Below are 24,205 nucleotides of genomic sequence, written 5' to 3'. Positions count from 1 at the left end.
TGTTCCTCCGGGCCAAGTTGCAAACCTCAGTAACACCAGTCGCACACAGCACATATAGTTATGATAGCAGAAAAACATAGTTACAAAATCATATATAAAAAAAAATAGCCCAAGTCCCTGGCCTGTAGACTGATGGTCCATGGATGTTGTCCCAGACCCACACTTCTACAAGAACAAGCACACAGCCGTCCTTGTTACGTACTGCTGCAGCCGCAAACAAACGCAATCCAGCTTGCTTTCCAGTGACGACACCACTGAGAGGAGGGGGCAGCATGGACTCCAGCTCTCCCCCGCACTGCCTCCAGCGTCTCCTCCCATGGGTGACGGCAACAGGCAACCCCGCGGCGTGAGGGGCTGGTCCGCACAATGACCCAGGTCATGCAGCTTCCCCACCAATGAACCAGTGAACCAGACTTGCACATTACCCATGTCCAACAGGGTCTTGCAATCACACGAAGGTATGTCCGGGACAATCACTTGCACCATTTGTTGGACTGCGCACCGCCGCTGATGCCTTCCTCCTTGGGCGGCAACATAATACACGAGTCCGGCTCCGCCGCCCTCGAGCAGTTCACCAGCGGGACAGATCTGCAGCCCTTGGTGTTTTCAATATGCAGCAGTGACTTGCGATTGCAAAAAGGATGAATGATTACACTTTGTTGGACCCAGAGAGACCATTGTGACCAAACGCTTTGCCATCTAAACGGAAGCATCCTGAAACTCATGGGGCATAGCAAAGAAGCTATGCTTCCTTTAACCAACCAATTCCTACAAAAGAACTTCACTCACCTCAACTCTGAACTGATTCCACAGCCCACAGACTCACTTTCAAGGACTCGACAACTCATGTGCTCAGTACTTTTTTATTTGCACAGTCTTGTCCGCTTTTGCACATAGTCATAGTCATACTTTATTGATCCCGGGGGAAATTGGTTTTCGTTACAGTTGCACCATAAATAATAAATCGTAACAGAACCATAAATAGTTAAATAGTAATATGTAAATTATGCCAGGAAATAAGTCCAGGACCAGCCTATTGGCTCAGGGTGTCTGACCCTCCAAGGGAGGAGTTGTAAAGTTTGATGGCCACAGGCAGGAATGACTTCCTATGATGCTCTGTGCTGCATCTCGGTGGAATGAGTCTCTGGCTGAATGTACTCCAGTGCCCACCCAGTACATTATGTAGTGGATGGGAGACATTGTCTAAGATGGCGTGCAACTTGGACAGCGTCCTCTTTTCAGACACCACCGTGAGAGAGTCCAGTTCCATCTCCACAACATCACTGGCCTTATGAATGAAGTTATTTGTCAGCATTTGTTACTTATAGTTTTTCATATATTCTGCTGTATTTCTTTATTTTCCTCTAAATGCCAGTGAGAAAATGAATCTCAGGGTAGTATATTGTGACATATTTGTACTTTGATAATAAATTTACCTTGAACTTTGAAAGAAGCCATGCTTCCTTTAGGGAACGAATTCAGACAAAAGAGAAAAAAATGCATTATATAAACACTGTATTAGTCCTGGTTGGTCCATAATAAAGTACTCTTGAAGCAACTCTGATATTGCCTGAAGATTATTATGATAAGCACTTACAACACTACCAAACTGGCCCATACGTCACCTTCAGAAATAGTCCTCACCTTCTGCCATCTTCTCTCTGTTGCTACATTCTTGTTTTCCTTACAGTGCAGCCTCATATTCTCAAACCCAATAAAAGTTAGGTGATCTCAATACATTTCATTTCTGAAAATCCCAATGCCTGCCACACAACTATGATTCCCCATCCTCCGCGCCCTCTGGTGGCTAAACTCTGTAGTCGAAGTTACATATACTGTACATAGAAACATAGAAAACCTACAGCACAATACAGGCCCTTTGGCCCACTAAGTTGTGCCGAACAGGTCCCTACCTTAGAAATTACCTAGGGTTACCCATAGCCCTCTATTTTTCTAAGCTCCATGTACCTATCCAAAAGTCTCTTAAAAGACGCTATTGTATCCGCCTCCACCACCGTTGCTGGCAGCCCATTCCATGCACTCACCACTCTCTGAGTAAAAAACTTACCCCTAACATCTCCTCTGTACCTACTCCCAAGCACCTTAAACCTGTGCCCTCTAGTGGAAGCCATTTCAGCCCTGGGAAAAAGCCTCTGACTATCCACACGATCAATGCCTCTCATCATCTTTTACACCTCTATCAGGTGACCTCTCATCCTCCTTTGCTCCAAGGAGAAAAGGCCGAGTTCACTCAACCTGTTTTCATAAGGCATGCTCCCCAATCCAGGCAACATCCTTGTAAATCTCCTCTGCACCCTTTCTATGGCTTCCACATCCTTCCTGTAGTGAGGTGACCAGAACTGAGCACAGTACTCCAAGTGGGGTCTGACCATTTTCCTATATAGTTGCAACATTACTTCTCGGCTCCTAGATTCAATTCCATTATTGATGAGGGCCAATACACCGTACGCCTTCTTAAGTACAGAGTTAACCTGCGCAGCTGCTTTGAGCGTCCTATGGACTTGGACCCTAAGATCCCTCTGATCCTCCACACTGTCAAGAGTCTTATCATTAATATTATATTCTGCCATCATATTTGACCTACCAAAATGAATCACTTCACACTTATCTGGGTTGAACTCCATCTGCCACTTCTCAGCTCAGTTTTGCATCCTATCAATGTCCCGCTGTAACCTCTGACAGCCCTCCATACTATTCACAACACCCCCAACCTTTGTGTCATCAGCAGACTTACTAACCCATCCCTCCACTTCCTCATCCAGGTCATTTATAAAAATCACGAAGAGTAAGGGTCCCAGAACAGATCCCTGAGGCACATCACTGGTCACCGACCTCCATGCAGAATATGACCCGTCTACAAATACACTTTGCCTTCTGTGGGCAAGCCAGTTTTGGATCCACAAAACAATGTCCCCTTGGATCCCATACCTCCTTACTTTCTCAATAAGCCTTGCATGGGGTACCTTATCAAATGCCTTGCCGAAATCCATATACACTACATCTACTGCTCTTCCTTCATCAATGTGTTTGGTTACATCCTCAAAAAATTCAATCAGGCTTGTAAGGCACGACCTGCCTTTGATAAAGCTATGCTGACTATTCCTAATCATATTATACTTCTCCAAAATGTTCATAAATCTTGCCTCTCAGGATCTTCTCCATCAACTTACCAACCACTGAAGAAAGATTCACGGGTCTATAATTTTCTGGGCTATCTCTACTCCCTTTCTTGAATAAGGGAGCAACATCTGCAACCCTCCAATCCTCCAGAACCTCTCCCGTCCTCATTGATGATGCAAAGATCATCGTTCAGCAATCTCCTCCCTTGCCTCCCACAGTAGCCTGGGGTACATCTCATCTGGTCCCTGCGACTTATCCAATTTGATGCTTTCCAAAAGCTCCAGCACATCCTCTTTCTTAATATCTACATGCTCAAGCTTTTCAGTCTGCTGCAAGTCATCACTACAATCATCAAGATCCTTTTCCATAGTGAACACTGAGTAAAGTATTCATTAAGTACCTCTGCTATTTCCTCCGGTTCCATACATACTTTCCCACTGTCACACTTGATAGGTCCTATTCTTTTACGTCTTATCCTCTTGCTCTTCACGTACATGTAGAATGCCTTGGGGTTTTCTTTAATCCTGCCCGCCAAGGCCTTCTCATGGCCCCTTCTGGCTCTCTTAATTTCCTTAAGCTCCTTCCTGTTGGCCTTATAATCTTCTAGATCTCTAACATTACCTAGTTCTCTGGACCTTTCGTAAGCTTTTCTTTTCTTCTTGACTAGATTTACTACAGCCTTTGTACACCACGGTTTCTGTATCCTACCATAACTTCCCTGTCTCATTGGAACCTACCTATGCAGAACTCTACACAAATATCCCCTGAACATTTGCCACATTTCTTCCGTATCTTTCCCTGAGAACATCTGTTCCCAATTTAAGCTTCCAAGTTCCTGCCTGATAGCCTCATAATTCCCCTTACTCCAATTAAACGCTTTTTTAACTTCTCTGTTCCTATCTCTCTCCGACGCTATTGTAAAGGAGATAGAATTATGATCACTATCTCCAAAATGCTCTCCCACTGAGAGATCTGACACCTGACCAGGTTCATTTCCCAATACCAAATCAAGTACAGTCTCTCCTCTTGTAGGCTTACCTACATATTGTGTCAAGAAACCTTCCTGAACACACCTAACAAACTCCAACCTATCTAAACCCCTTGTTCTAGGGAGATGCCAATCGATATTTGGGAAATTAAAATCTCCTAGCACGACAACTCCGTTATTATTACACCTTTCCAGGATCCGTTTCCCTATCTGCTCCTCAATATCCCTGTATCTTTTGGGCGGCCTATAAAAATCACCCAGTAGAGCTATTGATCTCTTCCTGTTCCTAACCTCCACCCACAGAGACTTTGTAGACAATCCCTCCATGACGTCCACCTGTTCTGCAGCCGTGACACTATCTCTGATCAACAGTGCCGCGCCCCCACCTCTTTTGCCTCCCTCCCTGTCCTTTCTGAAACATCTAAAATCCGGCTCTTGAAGTAATCATTCCTGGTTATGTCACGGAGACGTAAGAAACTGCAGGTGCTGGAATTTGAAACATCACCCAATCTGCTGGAGGAACTCTAATATGCCAAGGAGCATCTATGCTAGGAAAGAAACTGCAGGGTTTTGATCGGAAACATTTATATCAGAACTTAGTGTGGGACAATGGCTTTTGCAGATGATACAAGGTCTTGGGAAAATATAGGATAATAAACAGGTAATCCTTATCAAAGATTCAAAGGCCCAAGCAAATGCAATGAACTTCTTGAGCAGTCAATTGGTGAACTTGCTGAATCAAATAATTGTTCGGAAGTCGACCATTAAAACCCTCGACCCCTGCCCTAAAATCATGGCTGACGTTCCATCTCAACTCAACATTCCAGTCATATTTTTACAATCCTTGATTGCCTTAATATTTAGAAATTCATAAAAACACGAGTTTTTGTAGATGCCGAGAATCCAGAGTAACACACACAAAGAGATGGAGGAACTGACCTGCAGAATCAAAGTCGTGAAATTTGTTGTTCTGTGGCAACAGTACATTGCAATACATAATAATAAAAATTGGTAAACTACAGTAAATATGTCCATTCAGAAATCCGATGGCAGAGGGGAAGAAGCTGTACCTGAACTGCTAGGTGTGTGCCTTCAGGCTCCTGTACTTGCCTGACAACAGGTCAGGCAGCATTTCTGGAAAGGATAAAGAGTTGATGTTTCAACTTAAAGCACACGGTATTGGGGGTAAGGTATTGATGTGGATAGAGAATTGGTTAGCAGACAGGAAGCAAAGAGTGGGAATAAATGGGACCTTTTCAGAATGGCAGGCAGTGACTAGTGGGGTACCGCAAGGCTCAGTGCTGGGACCCCAGTTGTTTACAATATATATTAATGACTTGGATGAGGGAATTAAATGCAGCATCTCCAAGTTTGCGGATGACACGAAGCTGGGCGGCAGTGTTAGCTGTGAGGAGGATGCTAAGAGGATGCAGGGTGACTTGGATAGGTTGGGTGAGTGGGCAAATTCATGGCAGATGCATTTAATGTGGATAAATGTGAAGTTATCCACTTTGGTGGCAAAAATAGGAAAACAGATTATTATCTGAATGGTGGCCGATTAGGAAAAGGGGAGGTGCAACAAGACCTGGGTGTCATTATACACCAGTCATTGAAAGTGGACATGCGGGTACAGCAGGCGGTGAAAAAGGCGAATGGTATGCTGGCATTTATAGCGAGAGGATTCGAGTACAGGAGCAGGGAGGTACTACTGCAGTTGTACAAGGCCTTGGTGAGACCACACCTGGAGTATTGTGTGCAGTTTTGGTCCCCTAATCTGAGGAAAGACATCCTTGCCATAGAGGGAGTACAAAGAAGGTTCACCAGATTGATTCCTGGGATGGCAGAACCTTCATATGAAAAAAGACTGGATGAACTAGGCTTGTACTCGTTGGAATTTAGAAGATTGAGGGGGGATCTGATTGAAACGTATAAAATCCTAAAGGGATTGGACAGGCTAGAAGCAGGAAGATTGTTCCTGATGTTGGGGAAGTCCAGAACGAGGGGTCACAGTTTGAGGATAAAGGGGAAGCCTTTTAGGACCGAGATTAGGAAAAACTTCTTCACACAGAGAGTGGTGAATCTGTGGAATTCTCTGCCACAGGAAACAGTTGAGGCCAGTTCATTGGCTATATTTAAGAGGGAGTTAGATATGGCCCTTGTGGCTATGGGGGTCAGGGGGTATGGAGGGAAGGCTGGGGCGGGGTTCTGAGTTGGATGATCAGCCATGATCATAATAAATGGCGGTGCAGGCTTGAAGGGCCGAATGGCCTACTCCAGCACCTATTTTCTATGTTTCTATGTTTCAGCTGAGCCTTCTCTCTTTCACTCCTGTTCTGCAACCTCACCTTCCCTTTTCATACATCCTCATCCTCCCCACCCTCCCATACCGCCTTATGTTCACATACTCACATTTTTCATTTAAAGTGATCTCAATACCCAAGGCTCTCAGCCCAAAATGTTGACTCTTTACTTACAGATGCAGCTCATCAAGAACCAACTAAAATGGAGCGGTCAGTCATGTTGTTCGGATGAAAGACGAACGACTGCCGAAACAAATCTTCTACTCCCAGCTTGAAGAAGGCAAACGTAAAAGAGGCGGACAACGGAAGAGATTCAAAGACGTCTTAAAAGCCAACATGAAGAAATGTAACATCAACGTCAACAATTGGGAAGCCTCTGCTGACACCCTGGGGTGGTGTAATAACTGAGGGGCTTCTGGTAGCGGAGAAACTCTACACTTGCCAATGAGCAATGAGCATCCTGTGCTGGCAGCACCAAGCTACAGTGCGTTGCTCAGCATGCACTCCTAGAGTCTGGAACATGCCAGTCGGCAGAATTCCTCTATGGACATCTCAATGTGCTGGAAGATTTGGGCAGACCAAAGAGCATCTATGCTGACGCTGGAAGACCTGGTGACGGTGGCAGACTGTCCCCAGCATATCCTCAGGTCATGTTGGTTGTTAACATTGATTGCAAACAATGCACTTCACTGTATGTATGTGATAAATCTGAATCTGATCTCAGACTTATTACCATTTGTATACGTACAAACCAAAAAATATCATTTAGTGTACCTTACATTTAGTGGCCACTTTATCAGGTACACCTGCTAGTTAATACAAATATCTAATTAGCCAATCATGTGGCAGCAACTCAATGCATCAAAGCATGCAGACATGGTCAAGAGGTTCAGTTGTTGTTCAGACCAAACATCAGAATGGGGGAGAACTGTAACCTAAGTGACTTTACCGTGGAATGATTGTTCGTGCCAGACAGGGTGGTTTGAGTATCTCAGAAACTTCTGATCTCCTGGGATTTTCACGTACAACAGTCCTTAGAGCTTAGAGAGAGTGGTGAGAAAAACAAAAAAACTCCAGTGAGCAGCAGTTCTGTTGGCCAAAACCCTTTGTTAATCAGAGAGGTCAGAGGAGAATGGCCACACTGGTTCAAGCTGACAGGAAGGTGACAGTACTTTATACTTTATTGTCGCCAAACAATTGATACTAGAACGTACAATCATCACAGTGATATTTGATTCTGCGCTTCCCGCTCCCTAGAGTACAAATCGATAGAAATATTAAAAATTTAAATTATAAATCATAAATAGAAAATAGAAAATGGAAAGTAAGGTAGTGCAAAAAACCCGAGAAGCAGGTCCGGATATTTGGAGGGTACGGCCCAGATCCGGGTCAGGATCCGTTCAGTAGTCTTATCACAGTTGGAAAGAAGCTGTTCCCAAATCTGGCCGTACAAGTCTTCAGGATCCTAAGCCTTCTCCCGGAGGGAAGAGGGACAAAAAGTGTGTTGGCTGGGTGGGTTGTGTCCCCGATTATCCTGGCAGCACTGCTCCGACAGCGTGTGGTGTAGAGTGAGTCCAAGAACTCAAAATAACCACATATTTCAACAGTGGTGTGTAGGAGCGCATCTCTGAAGCACAACATGTCGAACCTTGTAGTGGATGGGCTACGACAGCAGAAGATCACAAACATACACTCAATGGCCACCTTTATTAAGCACAGGAGATACCCAATAATGTGTCCACTGAGTGTTAGCTTCTTGTTAATAACCACCGCCATTCCATTCCAGTGACAGGTAACCGACAAAACTCATTATTGATTCCAGAGACAGACTGTTTCCACTTTACCTTGGTGCAAGACCCTCTATGGTTGGACAGTAACAGTTAAGAAGTATTTTCGATACCAACTTGGAAGTAAGTAAAATTGCAGAGGGCAGAGGAGGAAGCATGCAACACTGTACTGCGTCCTGATAAACTCAGTGAGAGAGAGGATATTCAAATAAGAGTGGAAATAACATATTATTATTACAACCCCCCCCCCACCCCCAGAGCAGAGTACTTTTAAACATTGGCCAGTATGAGTAACCTTTCTTACAGGATGGACAATAAAGTTCAGATTTAATTAGTAGAACATGAGAGAAGGAGGGAATTAAAAAGCTATTCATCCTATGGGTTTTGTCCTGAGTTTGAGCTCCCTATTCAGTGGAAGCTTTGTGTACTGTTTCCATGACTACAAATAACAAACCTGTCTATTTGTCACCATAAAATAGATGGTTGGAGCGGTGTTACCATTCAAGGTCCGTGAAGTAATGTTGCAGCTCTATAAAACTCTGGTTAGATCATGAGTCCATAAGGTATAGGAGCAGTACAAGGCCATTTGGCCCATCAAGTCTGCTCCACCATTTCATCCTGGCTGATTCATTTTCCCTCTCAGTCCCAGTCTCCTGCCTTCTCCCCATATCCCATCATGCCCTTACCAATCAAGAATCTATCAACCTCTGATTACTTTATACTTTATTGTCACCAAATAACTGATACTAGAAAGTACAATCAACACAGTGATATTTGATACTGCGCTTCCTGCTCCCTGGATTACAAATCGATAGTAAATATTAAAAATTTATATTATAAATCTTAAATAGAAAATAGAAAAATGGAAAGTAAGGTAGCGCAAAAAAACCAAGAGGCAGGTCCGGATATTTGGAGAGTACGGCCCAGATCTGGGTCAGGATCCGTTCAGCAGTCTTATCACAGTTGGAAAGAAGCTGTTCCCAAATCTGGCTGTACGAATCTTCAAGCTCCTGAGCCTTTTCCCGGAGGGAAGAGGGATGAAAAGTGTGTTGGCTGGGTGGGTTGGCTGCCACAGCAGCCTGTGGCAACGAATTCCACAAATTCACCACTCTCTGGCTAAGGAAGTTCCTGCTCATCTCAGTTCTAAAAAGGACGCCTCTCTACTCTGAGGCTGTGTTGCTGGAGAGGGAGGGGCCAGGTTGGGTGAGGAAGCCCCCCAATTATTATTGTAGCAATATACCACCCCATAAGACCACATATTGTGTCCTGTTCACTTCAAAGTGGAAAATCCTACAAAAGGTAGTAGATTCAATCCAGTACATTACTGATAAAACCTTCTGAATCATTCAGTACATCTACATGGAACGATGCGATAAAAAAAGCAGCCGCCATCTTCAAAGATCCTCACCACCCAGGCCATGCTCTTTTCTCGCTGCTGCCATCAGGTAGAAGGTACAGGTGCCTCACGACTCTCACCACCAAGTTCAAGAACAGTTACTACCCCTCAGCCAGCAGGCTCTTGAACAAAAGGAGATAGCTACACCCATTTAAGGACACTTTCATTTTGTTGTTTCATGCTCATTATTTATTGCTATTTATTTATATCTGCATTTGCACAGTTTGCTTACAGTTAACAGTTCCAGATGTCAAGAGTTTAATAGATTTGCAAAGTATGCCTGCAGAAAAAGAATCTCAGGGTTGTATGTGGTGACATGTATGTACTCTGACAATAAATTTTACTTTGAACTTTAAAAGCTTTAGAGAGGGTGCAGAGGAGATTTACCTGGATTAGAGAGAGTGTCTACAAAGACAGTTGGAGGAGGAGGCAGCTTGAGAGAGGTGTATAAGATGAGAAGGATCATAGAAAGAGTGGACAGTCAAAGACTTTTTCCCAGCGCAGAAATGGATAATACCCTGGGGCATAACTTTAAGGTGATTAGAGGAAAGTATGGGGGGGGGGGATGTCAGAGGCAGGTTCTTTACGCAGAGAGAGGCGAGTGCGTGGAATGCTCTACTGGGCATAGCGGTAGAAGCAGATACATTAGAGGCATTTAAGAAACTCTTAGACAGGTACATGGAGGAAAGAAAAATGGAAGGCTGAATGGGAGGGAAGGGTTAGATTGATTTCAGAGTACATTACCAGGTCAGCACAATATTGTGGGCCGAAGGACCTGTACTGTGCTGTAATGTTCAATGTTCTAGAAATACGGACAGAAAACTTCAGAAACTTGATTGGCAAGTGCTTGCAGTTGCATCAGGAAATGAATCTGATTGATGTAATTTATTGGACAGCAGGAGTGAGTTGGGCCATAGGGCCTACTTCCTTGCAATAGGGTCTAGGATCAGTTGCCTTGGAAACATCAATGTGTTTGAATATATTTAAAAAATGAGATAGTGTTCGCGGGTTCAATGTCCATTCAGAAATCGGATGGCAGAGGGGAAGAAGCTATTACTGAATTGTGTGTGCCTTCAGGCTTCTGTACCTCTTACCTGAAGGTAACAATGAGAAGACGGCATGCCTAGGTGATGGGATTTCTTAATAATGGACAAGGCCCTTCTGAGGCACTGCTCCTTAAAGATGTCTTGGGTACTACAGAGGCTGGTTCCCAAGATGGAGCTGACTACTTATACAACTTTCTGTAGCTTCTTTCAATCCTGTGCAGTAGCCTCCCCCAACAACCCGACCCATAAGCAGCCTGTTAGAATCCTCTCTCTCTACAGTACATATATAGAAGTTTGAGTGTTTTAGTTGACAAACCAAATTTCTTCAAACTCCTAATGAAATATAGCCGATGTTTGTCTTCTTTATAATTGCATTGATCTGTTGGAACCAGGTTAGAACCTCAGAGATCTTGACACGCAGGAACTTGAAACTGCTACTTCTGACCCTCCCATGAGGATTGGTTCATCCTTCTTACCCTTCCTGAAGTCCACAATCATCCCAAGTCTTTCATCTTACTGACACTGAGTGCAAGATTATTACTGTGACACCACTCAACCAGCTGGTATATCTCGCTCCCATCCCCTTTTCCCTCTCTCACCTTACCTGCTTGCCCACCCATCACCTCCCTCTAGTGCTCCCCCCCCTCTTCTTTCCTCCATGGCTTTCTAATGGCTTTCACCAATCAACTTCTCAGCTCTTTACTTCATCACCCCCCACCCCCTCGGTTTCACCTATCACCTTGTGTTTCTCTCCCTCCGTCATTCAGATCTACTCCTCAGGTTTTTTTTTTCCAGTCCTGCCAAAGGGTTTTGGCCCCAAATGTCAACCGTACTTTTTTTCCCCATAGATGCTGCCCGAGTTCCTCTAGCACTTTGTATGTATTGCTCGGATTTCCAGCATCAGATTTTCTCTTGTTCCCTCTGGAAGGTGTTCTAGACACTTACCACTCTGTGTAAAACAAAACCTGCCTCACAAATCTCCTTTCAACTCTCCCCTTTCACAATACCCTCTAATACTTGACATTTCCACCACTTGATACCTCAACAGTCCCAATATCCGTCCCTCTCAGCCCTGATCACACAAAGACTCAGCTTCGGAGTCTCAGGAGTAGAGAATTCCAAAAACCCAGTCTTCCGAGAAAAGAAATTCCTTCTCCTCTCAGCCTTAAATGAGCATCTCTCTGTCCTGAAACTAAACTTCTTTGTTCTCGATACCCTGCAAACATCCTGTCATCATCTACCTTGTCAAACACCCTCAGAACCTTACATTTGTTATACCCACAATATCCTGGAGAGACTCACCAGGCCAGGCAGCATCTGTGGAGGGGAATGAACAGTCAACAATTTGGGCCAAGACCCCATGTATTTCCCTCCATTTACGCTGTGTGACTTGCTGAGCTCCTCCAGCATTTCAAAAGTCAAAGTTGAAAAGTAGTATTTATTATCAAAGTACCGTATACTCCCTCGAGATTCATTTTCTTGCAGGCATTCAGCAGAAAATAAAGAAATACAACAGAATTTATGAAAATCTACATAAACAAAGACTGACAAATAACCAATGTGCAAAAGACAAATTGAGCAAATTGGACGGCATCGTAGCGTAGCAGTTAGTATAATGCTATTACCTGGATTCAATTCCTGCTGCTGTCTGTACAGTGTTTGTACATTCTCCTCATATCTGTGTAGATTTCTTCCCTCATTTTAAAGACTTAGGAGCTGGTAGGTTAGTTGTTCGCAAGGGTATAACTGGGTGGCATGAGGTTGTTTGGCTGGAAGGGCCTGTTAATGTTCTGTATCTCTAAATAAAACAATATAGGTAATACTGAGAACACGAGCTGTAGTTCTTGAAAGTGAGTCTGTAGGTTGCGGAATCAGTTTATTGTTGTGGTGAATGAAGTTATCCAGGCTGGTTCAAGAGCCTGATGGTTGTAGGGTAATAACTGTTCCTGAACCTGGTGCCATGGGATCCAAGGCTCCTGTACCTTCAGCAAGAAGACAGCATGGCCTGGATGGTGAGGTCCTTGACGATGGATGCTGCTTTCTTGTAGCAGCGTTCTATATAAGTGTGCACAATGATGAGGAGGGCTTTTCCTTTGACAGACTGGCCTGATGGCGTGAACATTGACACCTTATATTCCGTTTGGGTAGCCTCCAACCTGATGGCATGAACATTGACTTCTCTGGCTTCCACTGGTGCCCCGCCTCCCCCGCGTACCCCATCCGTTATTTATTTATATACACACATTCTTTCTCTCTCTCCTTTTTCTCCCTCTGTCCCTCTGACTATACCCCTTGCCCATCCTCTGGGTTCCCCCCCCCCTCAACCTTTTCCTTCTCCCTGGCCCTCCTGCCCCATGATTCTCTCATATCCCTTTTGCCAATCACTTGTCCAGCTCTTGGCTCCATCCCTCCCCCTCCTGTCTTCTCCCATCATTTTGGATCTCCTCCTCCCCCTCCAACTTTCAAACCTCTTACTAATTCTTCCTTCAGTTAGTCCTGACGAAGGGTCTCGGCCTGAAACGTCGACTGTACCTCTTCCTAGAGATGCTGCCTGGCCTGCTGCGTTCACCAGCAACTTTGATGTGTGTTGCTGGGGTTTATCCACCACTTTTTGTAGGTTTTTCCATTCTTGGGCATTGGTGTTTCCATATAAGACCACGATGCAACCAGTCAGGAGACTCACTACTTTGCATCTATAGAAGTTTGTCAAAGTTTTAGGTGACATGCTGAACTGTTCCTGAATCCGGTTGGGGCGGTGGGGGGAAACCTAAGGCTTCTGTACCTCCTGCCTGAAAAGAGTATTGCTCACGATTTCCAGCATCTGCAGAACTTGCTCTTGTATTTGTTGGTGGTGATGTTGAGGTGATTAGAAAAAGTGACAACAATGTTGTGCTATCTTTTGCAGTGGATATTTCTCTTCTGTAGAATTCCAGGCTGCCTGGCTGCGTAGGAAAGAGACCTCGTTAACATCCGATGATGAATTGTGTGCAAGAATGGAATCCATCTTCGACTTTATCTTTTACGCTGTGACTCTAAGGTGCTCATCACTTGCCCTCTCTCAGAAGCTACCCAGGAGTAAAATTCAAGCTGGGCCTGTGGTTAATCATCGCAAACCTTCAAACCTGCTGTGCTCATGTACAAGCTGAGAAACTCCAGATCTGTCAATATGATGTTAGATTCTGCAAGTTAAATGGATAACATGGTCCATTTGAAAGGCTGAATTCCCCATCAATTGTAAACAAAATAATAAATATGTTACACAATGTTAATTAAGTTATGATTTCTACTCATAAAGCATATACATGTGGCTTTGAAAAAGATATTGTGATTTTTGGACATAGAACAGTACAGTACAAGCCCTTCGGCTAACAATGGTGTGTTGAACTTTTAATCTACTCTAAAATCAAACTAATGCTTAATTCCTACATACTGTAACTCTCCATTTTTCTATCGTCCATGTGTTTATCTAAGAGTTTCCTAAATGCCCCAGTGTATCTGCCTCCACCACTACCCCTGACAGGGCATCTGATAGTCTGTGCAGTGTTACCATATCTCTGAAATCTGTCAAAACTATTTTTAAAGATTATCAAATCTTTAAAATATTTAAAGGACTAGCTTTATTTGTCACATAAAATGTGTCATCAAATCAGTGGAGACTGTGCTGGGCAAGTGTCGTCACACTTCTGGCACCCCCTAACTGACCCCGATCCGAAACTACACAAGACCATAAGGTATAGGAACTCAATTAGGCCATTTGGCCCATTGAGTCTGTTCTGCCATTTCATCATGGCTGATCTATTTTCTGTCTCGGCCCCAGTCTCCTGCCTTCTCCCCGTATCCCTTCATGCCCTGACTAATCAAGAATCTATCAACTTCAGGAATGTGGGAGGAAACCAGAGCACCCAGAGCGAATGCACACAGACACAGGAATGTGCAAACTCCTTACAGACAGCAGTGGGAATTGAACACTGACTGGGGAAATCGCTGGTGCTGTAAAGCAATTGTGCTAACCGCTACGCTACCGCACCTTGCTTTGACGCAGAATTATCATACCTCTTGGAAATATGTCAAAGCAATTTAGGTAATTATTTTTTTCTGAACTACTGAGAGTTTTACGCAAATATAAACGGACTAGTTTTTGGACATGCTTATATCTTGTAAACAAGCATAAAATGAATAGCCAATGTAATGCATTGTTCTCTTTATCTATTTATCTGTCTATGCACAGTTTGTTTTCTTTTGCACATTGGTTGCTTATCAGTCTTTGTGTGTAGTTTTTCAATGATTCTATTGTATTTCTCTGTTCTGCTCTGAATGTCTGCATGGAAATGAATCTCAGGGTGACCTATACTGTATGTACTTCGACAATAAATTTACTTTGAACTACTCAGTTTTGGGCAAAAATTTCAAGAGCAACACTGGGTGGGATGCCAATGATGTCTGCTGTTTTTTTCCTATTGTACGGTATTCACGGACATTCATAACCGGAACTTTTGCAGAAACAATTTAAAGCAAAGATAACCATTCACATCTACGGTCTGCAAACATTGTCTATTCCAGTGATCCATTCACTAAATCACATCAGCCCACATCTGCACAATCACAGTCGCACACTATTTGTTGAAACATATCAGTACAGCAGTGCACAGCCACAATGACACCCAGCCAAACACATAACCTCTAAGGAATGCAGCTAATATGCCCAGCCATCCAAACACAGCTAATCAAACAGATGGCCTGTCATACATCTGGCCTCTCAAACACACAGTCAATTAAACAGGCACTACTTAAATACAAGCTTCTCAAAACAGAATGCAAGCACAAAATAGCCAGGTCCACACTCTGATTTAGGAACATCTTCTCCCCCTCTGCCAGATTTCTAAACAGTCCATGGACCTACAGTATGAACACCACCTTGTTATTCCTTCTGGTTTGCATTATCTTGTAATTTATTGTCATTTTTAAAATCTCTGCACTGTACTGCTGCCGCAAAACAACCAATTTTTAGGGTCACCAGGTTCGGGAACGGTTACTTACAGCCACATTCACTGAACTGTTCCCACAACCTGTGGACTCCCTTTCAAGGACTCTTCATCTCAAGTTCTTGATAATTATTGCCTACTTATTTATTATTAACATTTTATTCTTTCTTTTTGTACTTGTACACAGTTAGTTATTCTATTTTGCACATTAGTTGTTATCCATCTGTTGGGTGCAGTCTTTCATTAATTCTGTTGTGTTTCTTGTATTTACTGTAATTGCCCACAAGAAAATGAATTTCACAGTTGTATGCGATGACATATGTGTACTTCAAGAACAAATTTACATTGAACCAATTTCATGCCATATACACAAGTTATTCATAAGGAAACACATTCTGATTCTTTTTTCAACGTTTAAGGTAAGTTTGGGTAGGTACAGGGATGGTAGGGGCATGGAGGTTTACAGCCTCAGTGCAGGCCAATGGAAGTAGGAAGTCTAAATGGTTCAGCATGGACTAGATGGGCTGAAGGGCTTGTTTCTGTGCTGTACTTTTCTATGACTCTATAACAGCTCTCAGATGTCCTGTACATCAGGGGTCCCCAACCTTTTTCGCACTGCGGACCGGTTTAGTATTGACAATATTCTTGTGGACCGGCCGACTGGGGCGGAGGGGGGTGGGTGGGTGGTGGTGTTCAAGTAGGGTTAAACTCACCTCAACATGTTTTTTACAGTTAGGGTTGCCAACTTTCTCACTCCCAAATAAGGGACAAAAGTAGCAGTCAAATCCTGGGACACTTTACCCCAGAAAGACTACCATGACCATGAAGCCTTGCGCGGGTACCTGTGTGCGCATGCACGTACGTACCGATTCCCCCCCCCCCACAAATCCGCTTTGCCTTCATCTTCCCGACTACACTGTACATACATTATTTCTATTTTATATAGGCTGTGTATCCTTCCTGCTTTTACTATATGTTAGTGTTATCTTCGGTCTTATGTGTTATTTGGTATGATTTGGTAGGTTATTTTTTGGGTCTGGGAACGCTCAAAAAATTTTCCCATATAAATTAATGATAATTGCTTCTTCGCTTTATGCCATTTTGGCACAAAAGGTTTCATAGGAACGTTCTACCTTAGCGGGGGAAATACGGGACAAGGGTGGTCCCGTATGGGACAGACCAATTTAGCCCGATATACGGGATGTCCCAGCAAATACTGGACAGTTGGCAACCCTATGTTCAAGTTTAACAATGTGTGACAGGGATTGAGGAAAGGTGCAGCTGACTCATATCGTTTCCTCGCGGCCCGGTAGCACATGCTTTGCGGCCCGGTACCGGTCCGCGGCCCGGTGGTTGGGGACCGCTGCTGTACGCAACTACCACTCGCTTAGTAAACAGTCCTTATCTTTGGTGAATGGACACATGAAGTCATCAAACACCCTGTCACACTGTTACATAAACAATCAAATATCACACTAGAGGCACAAATATTCAATGTACCCTCAGTGGCCACTTTATTAGGTACAGGGGTTATCTAATGAAGTAGCCAATGAGTGTATATTTGTTCATGCATAAAGCTGACTATGATACCAGCCACACAAAAAGCATCAAGTGAATAGCCAAGCAGCCCACCAAATATTCAACTTTTCATGCAATATTCAAACACTCACCAAGAACAGAGCCAATTCAATTCGCAATAAAGGTCAGTTGGAAGCCTGGGAGTCGACTCAGGAATAGCTTCTACCCCTCTGCCATCAGCTTTCTGAATGGACATTGAACCATGAACACTAACTCACTTCTATTTTTTTCTCTTTTTGCCCTACTGATTTAATTTAACCACACACACACACACACACACACCTTACCATAACTTAGTTTTATTACGTATTGCAATGTACTGCTACCGCATGACAATAAATTTCACGACATACGACAGTGATGCTACCCCCAACACATCCCTAGGTGTATTGGTTGTTAACATGAACATCGAATTCACTATGTTTCAATCTACATGTGATAGATAAATAAAACTGAATCTGAAAACCCCAGATCAATCAACAAATTACTCAGTGTCATCACGCAAGGACTTCTCACTTAAATAATTGCTTAAAGTACAAACCAGAATCAATCAGACTTATAACAACCTAATCACATCATGATTCACTTGCACAGTAATCAAATAAATATACTCAAGCCCAAGCAGCTCAAACAGATATCATACATTAATTCATAAATGCCTAGCGTGGACGTCGAGAGGATGTGACTGAAAGCAGAGGAGTCTAGGACCAGAGGGCACAGACTCAGAATACAAGAACAATAAGACCATAGGATATAGGAGCAGAATTAGGTCATTTGGCTCATCATGTTTGCTCCACCATATCATGGATGATCTATTTTTACTCTCAGCCCCAATGGATGATCTGTTTTTTCTCTCAGCCCCAATTTCCTGCCTTCTCCTCATACCCCTTCATGCCTTGACCAATCAAGAATCTGTCAACCTCTGCATTAAATATACATAGTGACTTAGCCTCCACAGTTGCTTGTGGCAAAGAATTCCACAGATTCACCACTCCCTGGCTCAAGAATTTCTTCCCCATCTCTGTTTTAAAAGTACGCCTCCCTTTTCTGAAGTTGTGTCCTCTGGTCTTAGACTCTCCCACCACAGGAAACGTCCTCTCCACATCCACCCTATCAAGGCCTTTCACCCTCATTCTTCTGAACTCTAGTAAATACAGGCCATGTGCCATCAAACACTTTCATATGACAATCCATTCAATCGTGGAATCATTTTCATGAACCTCCTTTGATCCCTCTCGTTTTAGCAGATCCTTTCTAAGGTGCCCAAGACTGCTCACAATACTCCAGTTGAATCCTCACCAGTGCTTTATAAAGGATCAACATTACATCCTTGCTTTTATATTGTAGTCCTCTTGAAATGAATGCTAACATTGTATTTGCCTTCCTCATATCAGAATCAGCCTGCAAATTAACCTTCAGGGAATCCTGCGCAAGAAATCCCAACTCCCTTTGCACCTCGGTTTTTTGTATTTTCTCTCCATTTAGAAAATAGTCGATCTTTTTATTTCTTCTACCAAATTGCATGACCATACACTTCCTCACACTGTATTCCATCTGCCTCTTCTTTGCCTATTCTCCTAATCTGTCTAAGTCCTTCTGTAGCCTCTCTACTTTCTCAAAACTTCCTGCTCTTCCACCCATCTTCATATCGCTTGCAAAGTCTGCAACAAAGCCATCAATTCCATCATCCAAATCATTGACATATAATGTGAAAAGAATCGGTCCCAACACAGACCCCTGTGGAACACCACTAATCACCAGCAGCCAACTAGAAAAGACTCCCTTTATTCCCACTCTTTGCCTCCAACCAATCAGCCACTGCTTTATCCATGAGCTCGTAGCTTTTTAAGCAGCCTCATGTATGGCACCTTGTTAACATCAACCGATTCTCCTTTGCCTATCCTGCTTGTTATTTCTTCAAAAAATTCCAACAGGTTATCAGGAAAGACTTTCCCTTGAGGATTTTCCCATGTTGACTACGGCCTATTTTATCATGTGCTTCCAAGTATCCTGAGACCTCATCCTTAAAAATCGACTTCAACATCTTCCCAACCACCGAGGTCAGACTAACTGGCCTATAGTTTCCTTCCTTCTTCCTCTCTCCCTTCTTGAAGAGTGGAGTGACATTTGCAATTTTCCAGCCTTCTGGATCCATTCTAGAATTGAGTGATTCTTGAAAGATCATTACTAATGCCTCCACGATCTCTTCAGCCACCTCTTTCAGAACTCTGGGGTGTACACCATCTGGTCCAGGTGACTTACCTATGTTCAGACTTTTCAGTTTCCCAAGAACCTTCTCTCTAGCAATGGCAACTCCACACACTTCATGACCCCTGACACCTGGAACTGCCACGATACTGCTAGTGTCTTCCACAGTGAAGACTGATGCAATATACTTAATCTGTTCATCCGCCATTTTGTTGTCCCCATTACTACCTCGCCAGCATCATTTTCCAACAGTCCAACATTCACTCTCGCATTTCTTTTATACTTTATGTATCTGAGGAACCTTTTGGTATCCTCTTTAGTATTATTGGCTTGCTTACCTTCATGTTTCTTCTTAATGATTTTGAGCTGCCTTCTGTTGGTTTTTAAAAAGCTTCCCAATCCTTTAACTTCCCACTATTATTTGCCTTTTATATGCACTATCTTTGGCTTTTATGATGGCTTAACCTTCTCAATCACATAGGAGATCCCTTTAGAACAGAGATGATGAGAAATTTATTTAACCAGAGGCTGAAGAATCTATGGAATTTATTACCACAAATGGCTGCAGAGGCCAAGTCACTGGGTACGTATACTTAAAGGTCCTCGATTTGTATGGGCTTCAAAGGTTAGGGGAAAAGACAAGAGCAAGGGGTTGAAAGGGGAAAAAATTTAGCAGGGAATACTGAATTGCCTGAATGTTTTATGATCTTATGTACAGATACCGAAATGTGCAAAACTACACTAATACACCAAATTGAACTCCGAGCTCCGTCGCCCGAGCTGTAGTAGCCTCACACTAAGGGCTACATTACCATGACGTCATTTACCATAGCCATGAGGTGGTAGCACTCTGAAGAACACACGACTCCAACTTTATCCCACTTTGTAGAACAGATTGGAGTTTACAGCAAGTATTGAAAGTGATACCACCCACCACTGACAGTGAAGGAGGAGATAGAGTGAAGATTCATAAAAAATGAAGTAAAAGGAATTTTTGACTTAAAAACCAGGGAATTTTGAAATTATAATCTGGGAATAAATCACCATATTATATGATCAAATTCAGATGGATTATTAGGCAGTATTTATGGTTTATTGTGCTGTAGAATAACTCAGTGAAAACTTATTCAGCAAAGTGTAACAGACACAAAATGCTGGAGAAACTCAGCAGGTCAGGCAGCACCTATGGTAGAGAATAATGAGTCAACATTTCTGGCTGACAGGCGATAGATGAGACCTGGTGAGGGGAGAGGGGGTGGAAGTGAGAAGCTGGCTGGTGTTAAGTGGAAAAGATAATGGGCTAGATAGAAAGGAATCTGATAGGAGAGGAGAAATGACCTTGAGCGAATGGGAGGGAAGAGGGACGCCAGAGGGAGGCGAGTAGGAGAGAAGGGGAGAGAGTTTAACCAGAATGGGAGAATGGGGAGGGTGGGGAAGAAATTACCTGAAGTTAGAGAAGTTTATGTTCGTGCTGACAAGTTGGAGGCCATCCAGACGGAATATGAGATGTTGCTCCCCTTCTATCATGGCAGAAGGGGAGGCCATGGATCAACATGTCAGAATGAGACTGAGGATTGTAATTAAAATTGTTGGCCACCAGCAAATCCAGTCTGTTGCCGATGGAGCGAAAGTGCTCGACACTTTACGAGTTTGTTTACAGAAAAGGATTTGAAAGCCTCATCAGTTCACTGATTTCTTCTGACCACACTAGAATCTGCAATTGTAATCCCTGAAGAGACGAGGCTGCAGTGTCTACCAGACCCATGTTTAACTGCACTTCGGGTAATACTAGGAATTGTTATCAGTTATACGGTTGAGACATTAATAGCATCACCATTATTCCTACCATAGGTTCCAGATGCTGGTTGCCAACTTTTGGTTGTCGGCAGACCAACCACCAAGAAAATTTACTTATGTAACCCTCTCACCATAAACTCGTAATGAGTTAGCTATCACGGTGAATACAAGCTAACAGCAACATGACTCATCAATGCACGGGGAATAATGATGAGAAGACCATTTCCAATAAATAAGCACATCTAGGGCAAAGATGATTTGGGTAAAGACAAACATAAAAGTTTGAATGTTCCTTTAAGGGAAATTGAGGTCATTATGTGCAAGAACACTGTCACACCGATGCAAGTTTAACGTTGCCAGCAAATAATAATTTAGCTCGCACCAGTACAAGCTTAGACTAAAATTGTATTGACACAATATTTTAAACGATAGCAAACACAATGAAGAGAAGAGCCCATTGTACATATATTAGCCCATAGTGTGCACATAATTGTCGGAGCTTGTTTGCTTTACTTTGTTTACTTACAGTACTAAACAGTTTTGCCTAAAAACGCAGGCCAAGCAAAACATGATTAAATAAATACCCAAGCAACATCAAAGGCCAAGGTGTCGAACATTCTCCAAGGCGGCGTGGTAACTAGTAATTGTTGCCACAGACAACTTGGCTGTGAAAGCCAAGTCTTTATGTATACAGTATCTAAGGCAGAGGTTGATAGACTGTTGATTGGTCAGGGCATGATGGGATATGGGGAGAAGGCAGGAGACTGGGGCTGAGAGGGAAAATAGATCAACCATGATGAAATGGCAGAGAAGACTGGATGGTTCCAATAGCCTAAGTCTTCTCCTATATCTTATGGTCTTAATTAAATGTTATCTGTACGTTCTCCGTGAGACCAAAGTCTGCATGAGGATTTTCCGACAGCAGTACCTATCCTTCTAAATGGGGTCTGTGAGCATTTCCATTTTCCTTTCCCTCACCCCTTCCCCTTCCATTTTCCCTTCCCCCTCCAAAACTCCTGCACTCTCTCCAGAAAATAGCTACCCCCAATCTGGGGCATCTTAATGGTCAAGTGTTAACAATACACCATTGACTAATTCAACAAGCCTAACTTATCAATCAACTGAATTAATTGATTGTATAATGTAATTAAAGGAACAGATTGCATTTTAAGAAAATCTGCAGAAAATAAAATACCCAACAGCATCACTGTATAACACTGTATGGTCATATGGTCATATTCCACTTGCCTGTTATGCCACTGACATTCAAGGCACCAATGAATCTCCTCCATCCCTGGTGGTGTTCAGGGCTTCCTTCATCGTGCCAGTAGCTTGCCCTCAGTTTTCATTACTGCCAGTCATGCAAGTCCCAGTTGAAGACTGGAATACTGTTGCACACAGATGTAGAAGGATCGTTCTATTATATGCTGCCTGACCTGCAGAGTTCCTCCAGCATTTTGTGTATCTCGCTAAGGATTTTTCATTGCTGTTTCCATTACAACTTAGTTTTATCAGTCAGGATTGTTAGGCCTGAGCTGAACGCCCAAACCTGGAGCACTGGTGGACCACCCTTAGTCTGTCCTCTACCCTTTGACTTGTTTGGCATGGGTGACTCTACCAAGAGCCAAAGTAGAAAGCCCTGACTCCAGCCAACATACTGCAGCTCTCCGGGTCATTGAGACACACAAGCCTCTAAATCACAAGTTTGTGGTCCTCTTGAAGGACCACCAAGGAAACACTATAAATAATCCCACACAACTCTGCTTGGTGCTGCTATTCTCCAACAGCAGACACTTTATCACCAACTACAGCTGCAGATTGCTCAAATTAGTACCCAAGCATTCTCATAAGAACCAAATGTGTACCAATCAATCTGAATAGATTTTTGCTTCTGCTTATCACTATCACTGATATCATGTGATTTCATTAGGCTAGGTTGAGCACACCATATATGAAATTCCAAAATCTTCCAAAGTCTAAAATTTTTCTGAGCACTGACATGACGTCAAAAATGGTAAATTTCACAGGGCACTGAGAAGGTTTCTGGGTCATGCACAGGTCACAGACCGTTCTGAGAAGTGACCTCACATATGTAATAAACAGAAGTTAATGAAAAATAAAAAAAAAACACTGCATAAAGTAAAAAAATTAAGATCTCGATCGTGTATTTTGCTTAAGGGATACTCAACCTGTACTTTTCTCCAAGAGTACCGCAGCCCTGTTGTAGGGTTTGGAGGCTTGCGTGCCTCAATGACCTGGAGAGCCACGCTGGCTAGAATCAGAGCTTTATGCTTTGGCTCTTGGTAGGGTTACCCATGCCAAACAGGTCAAAGGGTAGAGGCCAACCTATGAATGGTCCATCGGTCCTTCAGGTTTGGGGGGGTTCAGCTAAGGGCTAACAACCCTGACTGGTCAAAAAAAATATTATTACAGAACAGCAATGAAGAATTCTTCTACATTTGAGTCCAGCAGTATTCCTGAGTATTCACATAGGACTTGCATGTTGGACAATAGTGAAAACTGAGAGGAAGCTGCCGACATGTTGAAGGAAGGTCTGGTCACCACCAGAGATGGAGAATCTTCATTGCTGCCCTAAACGCCAGCAGCATAATCGGCAGTAAGAAAGTAACTTGTACTTAAAAAACAAATCAAAGTAAAAGAACTGGATTCAGAGTCATTAGAACTCAAATGAAAGCAGAGGATAATAAATCAGCATTTTGACAGTCACATGGCAGTCACATAAAGCCACAGGTCTAATCCCAGTGAGAAGCCCGCACAGAATGCTGTTGGAACTCAGCATGTCGGGCAGCATCAATAGAGAGGATAAACAATCACCATTTCAGGCCGAGACCTTCATCAGGACTGGAAAGGAAAGGGGACACAGAAGCCAGAGAAACAATTTAACCTATTTTATTCGGTGCTCCTCTACATCAGTGAGACCTGACACAGACTGGAGGACCCGCTTTGTCGAGCACGTTCGCT

At 43.2% G+C, this 24,205-nt stretch overlaps 1 protein-coding gene across 1 annotated transcript in view; it reads right to left on the bottom strand.

The window, feature by feature from the left end:
• cyyr1 (cysteine/tyrosine-rich 1) overlaps nucleotides 1-24,205 on the bottom strand; it is a 60,780-nt gene that overhangs the window by 24,986 nt on the left and 11,589 nt on the right. The window lies entirely within an intron of this gene.

The sequence above is a fragment of the Mobula birostris genome, chromosome 6 (genome assembly GCF_030028105.1).
Source record: "Mobula birostris isolate sMobBir1 chromosome 6, sMobBir1.hap1, whole genome shotgun sequence".
Lineage (NCBI taxonomy): Eukaryota > Metazoa > Chordata > Chondrichthyes > Myliobatiformes > Myliobatidae > Mobula > Mobula birostris.
This window is presented reverse-complemented; position numbering and strand designations above follow the sequence as displayed.